The following is a 9,518-nucleotide window of genomic DNA, read 5'->3' as shown; positions in this document are numbered from 1 at the left end:
GGTTTGCCGAGTCCCTGGGAAGGAGCTGGCCACGCACTCCAGCTTATGAGGAAGGGATTATCACAGCTCTTGTGACTCAGCCCGTGGCTCCCGTGTGCTTCCCTGCACGGAAGGGAGAGAAGCAGGCAGGAATCCTCAGTTTGTCCCCTCTACCGGGCTGCCTGAAGAGTCTCTGTCCCCAGGGACATTCCCCAGGCCGGCAGTGCCAACCATTGGTGCTGTCCCGACGGCAGGCATCTTGAGGGTGTCTGGATGCTGAGGGCAATGGCAGTGAAGTGGTGATTGCAGCCTCTCCACAAGGAAGACAGGTAGGAAGGCCAGGGAGCCGGCTGTGGGGCCGGCAAGGAAGGGAAAGCAGCTCTGTGGCCCCAAAGTGCTGCTGGGGATGGTGAAGCCCTGGGTGCTGCTTTCCAGTTGGAGCAAAAGGCTTCCAAGTCCCAAATTACGGGCTGATTCAAACACCGCAAAGGGAAGCAAGAACGGGTAAAATGTGGGTTTCTGCTTGCTGTGGACATGCAGCCAGGGAGATGCTGGAGCACATGCTTCAGGGCTGGCTGTGGGACACGGAAACCACTTGGGTCTGTTTCGCGTGGGCTCCCAGCGCTGCCCATGGGGTGGGTGGGGGTGCCCCGGCCGCCCCCTTGGTGACAGTCACAATGGAGACCCCATCCATGCTGCGGTGGGACCTGGCAACGGGGCCAGTGCCTGTTCCACAGAGCCTGGGGCAGGGAGCAGGGCTGGCTCCCTGCCAGGCTCTCCTCTCTCCTGCACTTCCCGTGGGAGGCAGGGGGCTGCTCTTTGGGAATATCTGACTGCCACCGTGGTCCCATCCCCTGGCTGGAGAGGAACCGCAGCACCCTGCGGTGGGGTGAGCAGCGCTGGGGGCAAGAGGGGAGCCCGGGGGGCTGCAGCAGGGCTGGGGGGGACCAGCGGTGGGGGTGAGGGCTGCGTGGTCAGCCCCAGCGCCTTCCCTGCCTGCGGCGGGACAGGGGCTGAATCCAGGCGATATCCCCCACTTACGCTCCCCGGGGGCTCTGCCCGCCGGCATGGGGGGGCCTTGGCCTCGCCGGGATTTCTGTGGAAACCCAGGTACTGGACAGGGTGGAACAGCTCAAACCATCTGTTCTTCCCCTACTTATAAACTCAACAGGAGGAGTGTGTTTTGCGATGACATCACTACGGATGCTCTCCTTTTATTCATCGCGCAGCCGTCTGTGATGGTTTCCTCATGTGCCAAACACGCGAGCGGGTGCTGAGGGACGGGCAGGGGGACACAAACACCCCCTTAACCAGCGTTTCATTTCTCCCCTTGGGAAGCAGGTCTGTCCCCGCAGAGGCTCCATCATCCCCTTCCCGAGGCGTCTGCAGAGCAACCAGCAGAGTTAGCTGGAAGAAACGATGGACTCCAAGGTATAAAGTGAAGCACAAACCCAAGGTGAACTTCTCTGCAGGTGCAGGTCTGCCACGGGGACCTCCCCTGCAGAAATAAACGTGGCGGTGCGGTCAGCTGGGCAGGCGGTGGGGAGCCAGGCTTGCTTTGGCCAGCAGTGTTTGGGTGGTGGGGGGACTAATTCTGTAGCCCTCCTGTGCTGGGCACGAAGCTGTGAGGCGGCTCGGCAGCTCTCATGGAGTTGGTTTGGATGACTCAGTGTTTTGGGTGGTCAGGCATATTGTGACGTCATGAATACTGGGTGGCAGCGAAGAGCTGAAGGTGGTGACAAACGGCTGGAGGTGGTGGTGCCATCCACCCGCTCCCCAGTGTCCAGCTCTGCTGTCTACCGCTGCTGGTCGTGTTTGCTCAAGTGACCAAGCTCTCCCTCCCTGTGGCAGTGGGGAGAGCCCTCTCTGGAGCAGAAGGTTTTGGACGTGCCCGCGATGGAGAAAAAAAAGGTGTCTGAAGCCGAGTTCAGGAGACTGCAGAGAGAGTTTCAGAGAGCAGCGGAGAAGAGGAAATCTTACAGTGCCAACGTGAGGCAGCAAATGCAGGCTCAGGAGTGAGTGCAGTTTTGTGTTTGGAAAGTTCCTCCATGCCGAGATCTGGGGACCCCGGTGCTGAAGTGAGGAGGGGTGAGGACTTGCTCCGGTATTGCAGGTGGGATGTGCTAAAGGTCATTTGTCGTTGTGTTTTTACAGAAAAGAAATAGCGTCGCTGACTCAAGAACGCAAAGAGGTGTTATTAACGCCGAGCCAGATCCCATCCCCAAGAAATAGGATGCGGGATGAGAGGAATTGTACGGGGCTCCAAGGCCTTTTGCAGACCAAATATCAGTGTGATTCCCTGATTAAAGACAGAAAAGCCCTGTTAGCGGAGCTGGACAAGGAGGTAAGAGCATCTGGAGCGTTCCCTGGCTGAGCACGGTAGAGCAGTGCAGAGTCACAGAGTCAACCCTATGTAAAACGCACTTGGTTCAGGCTTTGGAATATAATGCTGTCTCCTGGCAAAAACCACAAGACAATGCCAAGCGGGCAGAGCCAGGCTCCCATTCAAGTCAGCACTGGCTGGAAACGTAAGGTCTGACTCTCAACCACCTTCTTGTCCCACGGGTCTCTGCAGCTGCTCTTTGATGGCACGCGCCTGCCTGGGGTCACACAACATCCCTCTGCTTGTCCCTTGAGGGTTTTTTTTTTTCCTCATGTAAAAAAAAAAAAGACAAAACTGGAACAGTCAGTTGTGCTGCCTGAGACATGGGAAATAGAGGAGCAGCGACATCTAAGGGATGTCCCATCACTTCTCCTGAGGACAGTCTGGTTGGGTTTGGTCAGTGGTGGGGTGGCATGCCCAGGGCAACCCAGGGCTACAGAAGTGACAGGTCCCTGCAGCTTTCTGCTCTGGACAAGCCACCCATGACGGAAGCCAGGGAACATGCTCAGGTGGTTTGCAGGTGCTAGATGTGCTGTAGAGTTTTCCGCAACAGGGTTAGCTTTCAATCAGGGATCTCTTGGCTGAGTCATACCTCTCCCACCTGCCCCCGGCTTCGTTGTTCTCCAACTACTTCGCTCTTCTCATGGATTTATTTCCTCTGGCAGCTGCCCACTTCTGACAAAAGTTTTCCTCCACTCATTCCCAGGGAGTGCTGCGCAGACCCCTGTCTGGCCAGCACTCTACCCCTACCAAAAAGCCACCCTCCTTGCCTCTTCTGCTCGGCACAGAGTGCTGCTGTGCCGCCTTCAGCACCTGCTGAATTTCCCTCCAGAGGCAGCTGCGTTTCCTTTGCCACACGAAAATAAACCCATTCCTAGTTACAGCGTATGTTTCTTGAGTGTGCAGGGTGGGATCCCTTGGGATTAAAGCTGCCGCTGTAACTGTGAGCTCCTTAATGACATGGTTGCTGTAGTTCAGGTCAACAGGGTATTTTCTTTGGCTAAGTGTCCTGCCAAGAGTCCAGAACGTAGGGGTGGAGATTATACTGACTTTTTTTTTCTGTCTTTCTTTTTTCTAACCTGTACGTGCAGATACTAGAGCTGGAAAAAAAGATGGCGAGGCAAAACCGGGCGGCAGTGAAGGCGAAGCAAGCAAACAGTAGCAAACAGCTGCAAAAGCAGATTGAGACACTGGAGCTGCATCTAAACAACGTAAGCAAACATTTTGCAGACCTCCGGAGACCATGTGTGGGGCCACACTGGGGCCTGTGTGCAACCCCCTTTTTGGCCAGGACCAAGTGTAATGCTGCAGATGCATTTGGTTGAGACAAACTGCATAAAGGAGGAGCTGGCTCGTTCCTCTGGCCTGCTTGCTCCCAGAGTATCTCAAAGGCTCCTTCAAGCTTGGTGAGCCAAATGCAGCACTTGGGCCATGCCAAGAAGCCTGAGGGTCTGCACCTGTTTAGTGATAAACCTGAGCTGCCTGCAGCCACCTTGCCTTGGACACCACCAGCTCCTGGTCTGTGCCATGATCAGCCTAGCCTGCTGTTACCTCCCCTGTCTTGGGGAGGGGGATAGTACAGGAGCAACTTCAGAGAAGAGATTTGTCCCAGCTGTGGTCAAGGTCTTTCAGCAGAAACCTGACGCCCCCAAGTCCCGCACCAGCTTCAAACCTTTTGCTTGCCTCTCCCCAGGTCACCGTCCATTTCCATACCATCCTGTCCAGAAACAAAGAGCTCCGAGAAGAGATTGAAAAGCTGCAAATCCAGAAAGCTCTTTTGGGCAAGCTCTCCTTGAAGCTCCATAAGAAGCTGGCTCAGCAGAGGAGAAGGATGAACACTGCCGCTGAGCAGTGCACACAAGGCTACAAGCAGCGGTACGTGGCCTTGTGATCCCTCTGTGGCAAACTTGGTGCTGGTGGGCAATGCCAGCGACGGGTGTCGATGTAAAGAGAGGCCATCTGCAACTTCAGAGAGAGGATGCACCCGCTGTTGTCTAGAGCTGGGTGCTAAGGCTTTGGTGCTTGGTCAGTGCAGGGAGACCGGTACCTCCAGGGGGGTTTACTCCGCCTATGCCAGATGTTTCTCAGGATGTGGTGAACTGCCCTATGGAGCAGCCTCTTTCCCCCCGAGTCCCATCTCAGCCTGCATGGGAGGGTGCAGCAGACCTGGAGCAGAGACCAGCCAGCTCCAGGCAAAGTGAGCTTGGCTGCCACAGCTGGGTGCTGTGTCCGAGTACAAACCCCCAGCCAGAGCTGTGTTAGCTGCTGCTGGCCTCGGGCTAACGCAGCTGCATCTGCATGGGAGCCGGCCAGCGTGCACAGCATCACGGGGGTTTTGCTCGGCCAGGCACAGAGATGCATGGGAATGGGCAGGACTACAAATCCTTATACCTTCCCGTGGTGTAACCTGCTGCTCTCTGTGCTCAGGATGGGGGCTCTGGCAAGGATTGCAGCCTTGAACAAAAGACACATAGAAGACACAGTCCAGCGCAATGTTGAGCTGCAGGAGCGGAAGCGTGCCCTAGAAAAGGAGAACAAACTAAAAAACTTCATGCTGACCAAGTGCAGAGATCGCTCGGAATTGGAGGAAGTGGCCAAAAAGAGAAAAGGTACCAGATGAGAGAGAATACCTGCAACTGGTAGCACAAGCCAGGAGTTGGCAGAGTTGCCCAAGGGGGTTGCGTATAGAAGCTCATGGCTCTGCACCCCAAAGGCGGGACCTCTCCCCATAGCTCTGCACCCCAAAGGCGGGACCTGTCCCCTGCCTGCAGGCTCCTTCACCCAGCCTTCAGCCTACAAGTGGAAAGGATGAAGAGTGATAACCAAGTGAAAGCACCCAGCATCATGTGTCTTGGGGTGCCCTTGGGGCAGAGGGAGGGGTGGGGAGGCAGGGAGCTGCCCCTATGGCTCCTTTTGTCCTCTTGGGGAAGGATCCCACCGTGTTTGCCCCGTTCCCATGAGGCCAGGGAGCTCCCTGCTTAGTTTTGGGTGAAATAAAGACACTCTCTGCCCCTCTGGCCCCAGGCCCCACGCCAAACCTCAGGGCACCTGCAGGGAAAGGCTCTGCAAAGGGAGCCCTGCAGGGACACGCACAGCCAGGCCTCTTTTTCCATCTCTCCCTCAGCCCTGAAGGCAGCCCAGTGGGCCAAGCAGAGCCAAATGGAGAGCTTCGAGAGCCAGGAGGTGGCTTACAGGCGCCTGCTGGAGCTGGCAGAGGACGGGAACTTTGACCGCCTGGTGGATAACTTCATCGAAAAGGAGGGGAAGAACTTTGCCTCCTTCATCTACATCACTGAGCTGAAGAACGAGATGGAGAAGATGAAGCAGAGGATCAAGGATGTCCAGGTCTCTTCCAAGCTCTTCATGTCTGCCCTTTCTCAGCTGGTGCTTTGGGGCTGGCGTGGGTTTTTTTCCTCTCCCATGTGTCCGGCCTCGCTGCTCACAGCGGAGCCCAGCTCACAGCCTGCCACACGGGTGGGATTAGGGGAATGCAAAGCGGTAGCCCAAAATAGAACTCCCACAGACAGAAGGCTGTGTTCTCAGAGCTAAAAGTGTCTCTGCTGCCACCGTGTACCCAGCAGTATGCAGGAGGGCCAAGAGCTGCCTCGGCCTTGAGTGGGGCTGGCTGGAGTGAGAAGGGGGGTCATGACTTGTCCTCCTGCCCTGGGGACAGTGGTCCCCAGAGGGGTCACAGTGGGATATCCCTGCTCCCAGGGTGGAGGGATGGTCCCCAGCCTCTCTTGGGCACATCTGGTGAGCATTCAGCCAGTATGCCCTCCATGTGCTTGTGTTTACACAGAACGAAATTACAACCCTTATGATGGACCGGGAGGACGCAGAGACGAGCAACTTCCATGTCCTGCAGGAGCTGGAGGTATGGCAGCCGGGATTTCCCTCTGCCAGGGCAGCAGAAGCCTGTGTGTCCCGGCATGTGTCCTAGCGAGTGTGGTCCCGTCAACACCGCTCTGGGCAACGGCTGGAGAGGCATGGGCAGAAAAGGGCCCTGCATTGGCTTTGGCAGCCCTGTCTCCCAGTGCATGATGAGAGGGTGACTGCAGGGCTTCTGCCAGCCCTGGTTCTCTGGCACCTGGGGCCTGGGCTGTGGCATGGGGAGCTTGGGATCCCCTTCACAGAGCCTTTCCCCTGCAGGGATGGGAGCATCCCACAGCCCCTCCTGGGCCGCCTCCAGTGTCCGGACTGGACTTGGCCAGGACTTGGGGGTGGGGGGGCGCGAGCAGGGGGCTGTTGTGACACCTGGCAAAACCTTTGCGGATAGGAAAAACTAGCGGAAACCACGAGGGAAGCCAACTGGTGCGAAGAGAGATGCAAAGAGAGCAGCAGAGTCCTGGGCCAGATCAAATGTGGCGTGGAGTAATCGGTGGCGATGCTACGAAGACAACGGAGCAGCTTGGAGAAAATGGGCAGATCACGGATGGGAATCTGACGCGGATTTTAGGTGGGTCAGGGCTGCCCGCCTTCGCTTGCCACATGGCCCAGACCTTGTCTGTCCACACCCCCTGCTTGCCCCGTGTTTAGATTGAGCTGGTTTCCTGCCCCCACCCCCGTCATGCACGGGTGTCCCTAATGGGAATTTGCGATGCCAAATCCCCAGGAAATTCAGGAGCCAACCGGGACGTAGAACCACCCCGGTGGACCCCCCAGGGCCCCCATGTTTGGCTCTGGGTGTGGGACCCAGCCTTGACCCCTCACCCCCTGGGGAGCCTGACGGCACTGCCTGGGGGGAATCCATGGGTCCTGTGCCCAGCAGACCGCCGGGGCCGCGTTTGGGCAGGGCCCGGTGGAGGGGCGGCCCTGTGGGACAGCATTCCCTCCCACCCAGGTCTCGTGGAGAAGGAGACCAACGAGCTCCTGCTGATGGAGAGCGTCCTGCGCTACACGCGGGCTGAGGCTCGCAGCCGGCCCAGCCCTTCGCCAGCCCGCTCCTGGGCACCACCAGCCTCCCGTGGGTGATGGATCGGGCCCCGGCTCTGCCCGCCGCCCCCCGCCCTGGACAGCACCCCCCGCCGACATCGCCGCCTGTGAGTGAGGTGGGAGGGAGGGGCTACGGCCAGGCAGACAGCCAATCCACAACCCCCTCATGGCCGCCTGGCCAATCCCCCGCTGCCACCTCTCCTCCCCAGCCAATCCCCACCGGCCTGTCCCACCCCACCACATCTATAAGGCCTGTGCCGGCAGACACGGGTGTCCTTTTCTTGGGCAGGGGGAGGTGCCGCTGGGCCACACGGGCAGCTGCACCAGCTGGTCCTCCAGAGCTGCGAGAAGGAGCTGGGCCACGCTGCCGCTGCCGCCAAGAAGGGGAGCAAGAGCCTCAAGGAGTGAGAGCCCGGCACGGAGGAATGAAATAAACAGTTCCGCTCCTCAGCTGCCCCTCTGCTTCTGCGCCCTGGACATCCTTCCATCTCCCAACACCTTCTGCGGGCTTTAAAAGCTTGCCGGCTGATATTTCGGCACGGCTTGGCCCCACTGCTGACAGCAGCCATGGCCGGGGGTGGGGAACCAGCTGCTCTCCGGCGGGGGGGCCGTTGCCGTTGCTCAACGCCACGCGCTTCCCGCAGCTGGGCATCGCGGGAATGGTGCACTGGGGACATGGTGACCACAGTCCCGGTCCTGCACCATGCCTGCCCGAGGGGGCTTGGTGAGGCCACGGGGGGTTGCAGAGCGGGCTCGCGGGGCTTTGCCTGCTAAGCTGGGAGAAGCCGGCAGCTCTCTGCTGCCTGAAGGAAAGCTGAGCTCAGCGCTGGTCCTGGGCTGGTGGGACCAGGTGGCTGCTAGCCACCAGCCCTGCGTGAAACAGCCTGTTTGGGTCTGGGAGCTGGGCCACGCTGGGAACCGAGGAGGCAAGGGGAGGAGAGGGCACGCGAGGGTGATGTGCAGGGGCCGGGAGGCTGGGGCCAGGGGGGTCTGGGAGGGCGCGGGGGCTCCCGCCGGGCACAGCCGCACTGCGCAGACACACTAGAAACTGGAGCTTTGGCCCTATTTCTGCTGAGGGTGAAGAGAAGCGAACCAGAGAGGAGGGATCTGCAGTATGAGACAGTCAGGGCCACCGAGACAGTGACAGCTTCATCCCTGGAGATGTGGGGGTTATCCCACGGAGCTGTTGATCATGCAGGAATGGGATGAAAATCCCTGGGAGCTTCCCCCAGCCCCGCCGGGAGCCTCAGGCTTCAGTGCCTTCCCAGCATCGCTCTGCCCTCGGTTGTGATTTTTCTTACCTAGTGCCACATTCTGCTTTCTGCCATGAAAATCATTTCCAAGTAAATGCATCCTCAGAGCCTGTCCGTCTGGCTGTGAATTAGCCTGGAACTGGATGGCTGGCTTGTTAGCTCATCAGAGTCTCTGGGATAACGGCAAAGCGCAACCTCAGGAGCGATGTGCTGGCTGGGGATTTTGCTCATCGCCTTGAACTGGCCGCACCCTGCAACCTGGGCCGCAGATGCCCTTCGCTCACCTTCAGCACCTCCTCTGTTCCCCTTCATCCCAGAGCTGAGTAAGCAACACCAGGTCTACAAAACACAGCCCTGCTGCAGCCTCCAGCGCTGTCTCGTGCTTCTGCCCTCCAGGGATCTCTGGGTTTGCCGAGTCCCTGGGAAGGAGCTGGCCACGCACTCCAGCTTATGAGGAAGGGATTATCACAGCTCTTGTGACTCAGCCCGTGGCTCCCGTGTGCTTCCCTGCACGGAAGGGAGAGAAGCAGGCAGGAATCCTCAGTTTGTCCCCTCTACCGGGCTGCCTGAAGAGTCTCTGTCCCCAGGGACATTCCCCAGGCCGGCAGTGCCAACCATTGGTGCTGTCCCGACGGCAGGCATCTTGAGGGTGTCTGGATGCTGAGGGCAATGGCAGTGAAGTGGTGATTGCAGCCTCTCCACAAGGAAGACAGGTAGGAAGGCCAGGGAGCCGGCTGTGGGGCCGGCAAGGAAGGGAAAGCAGCTCTGTGGCCCCAAAGTGCTGCTGGGGATGGTGAAGCCCTGGGTGCTGCTTTCCAGTTGGAGCAAAAGGCTTCCAAGTCCCAAATTACGGGCTGATTCAAACACCGCAAAGGGAAGCAAGAACGGGTAAAATGTGGGTTTCTGCTTGCTGTGGACATGCAGCCAGGGAGATGCTGGAGCACATGCTTCAGGGCTGGCTGTGGGACACG

The 9,518-nt window shown here is 58.7% G+C and overlaps 1 pseudogene; it reads left to right on the top strand.

Moving 5' to 3' along the window:
• The first annotated feature begins 1,281 nt into the window (after positions 1 to 1,281).
• Positions 1,282 to 7,405, top strand: LOC101916706 (coiled-coil domain-containing protein 63-like; annotated as a pseudogene).
• Positions 7,406 to 9,518: the final 2,113 nt, after the last annotated feature.

Source organism: Falco peregrinus, chromosome 2 (assembly GCF_023634155.1).
Source record: "Falco peregrinus isolate bFalPer1 chromosome 2, bFalPer1.pri, whole genome shotgun sequence".
NCBI lineage: Eukaryota > Metazoa > Chordata > Aves > Falconiformes > Falconidae > Falco > Falco peregrinus.
The sequence above is the reverse complement of the archived record's forward strand: the minus strand, read 5'-3'. Positions and strand labels throughout refer to the sequence as shown.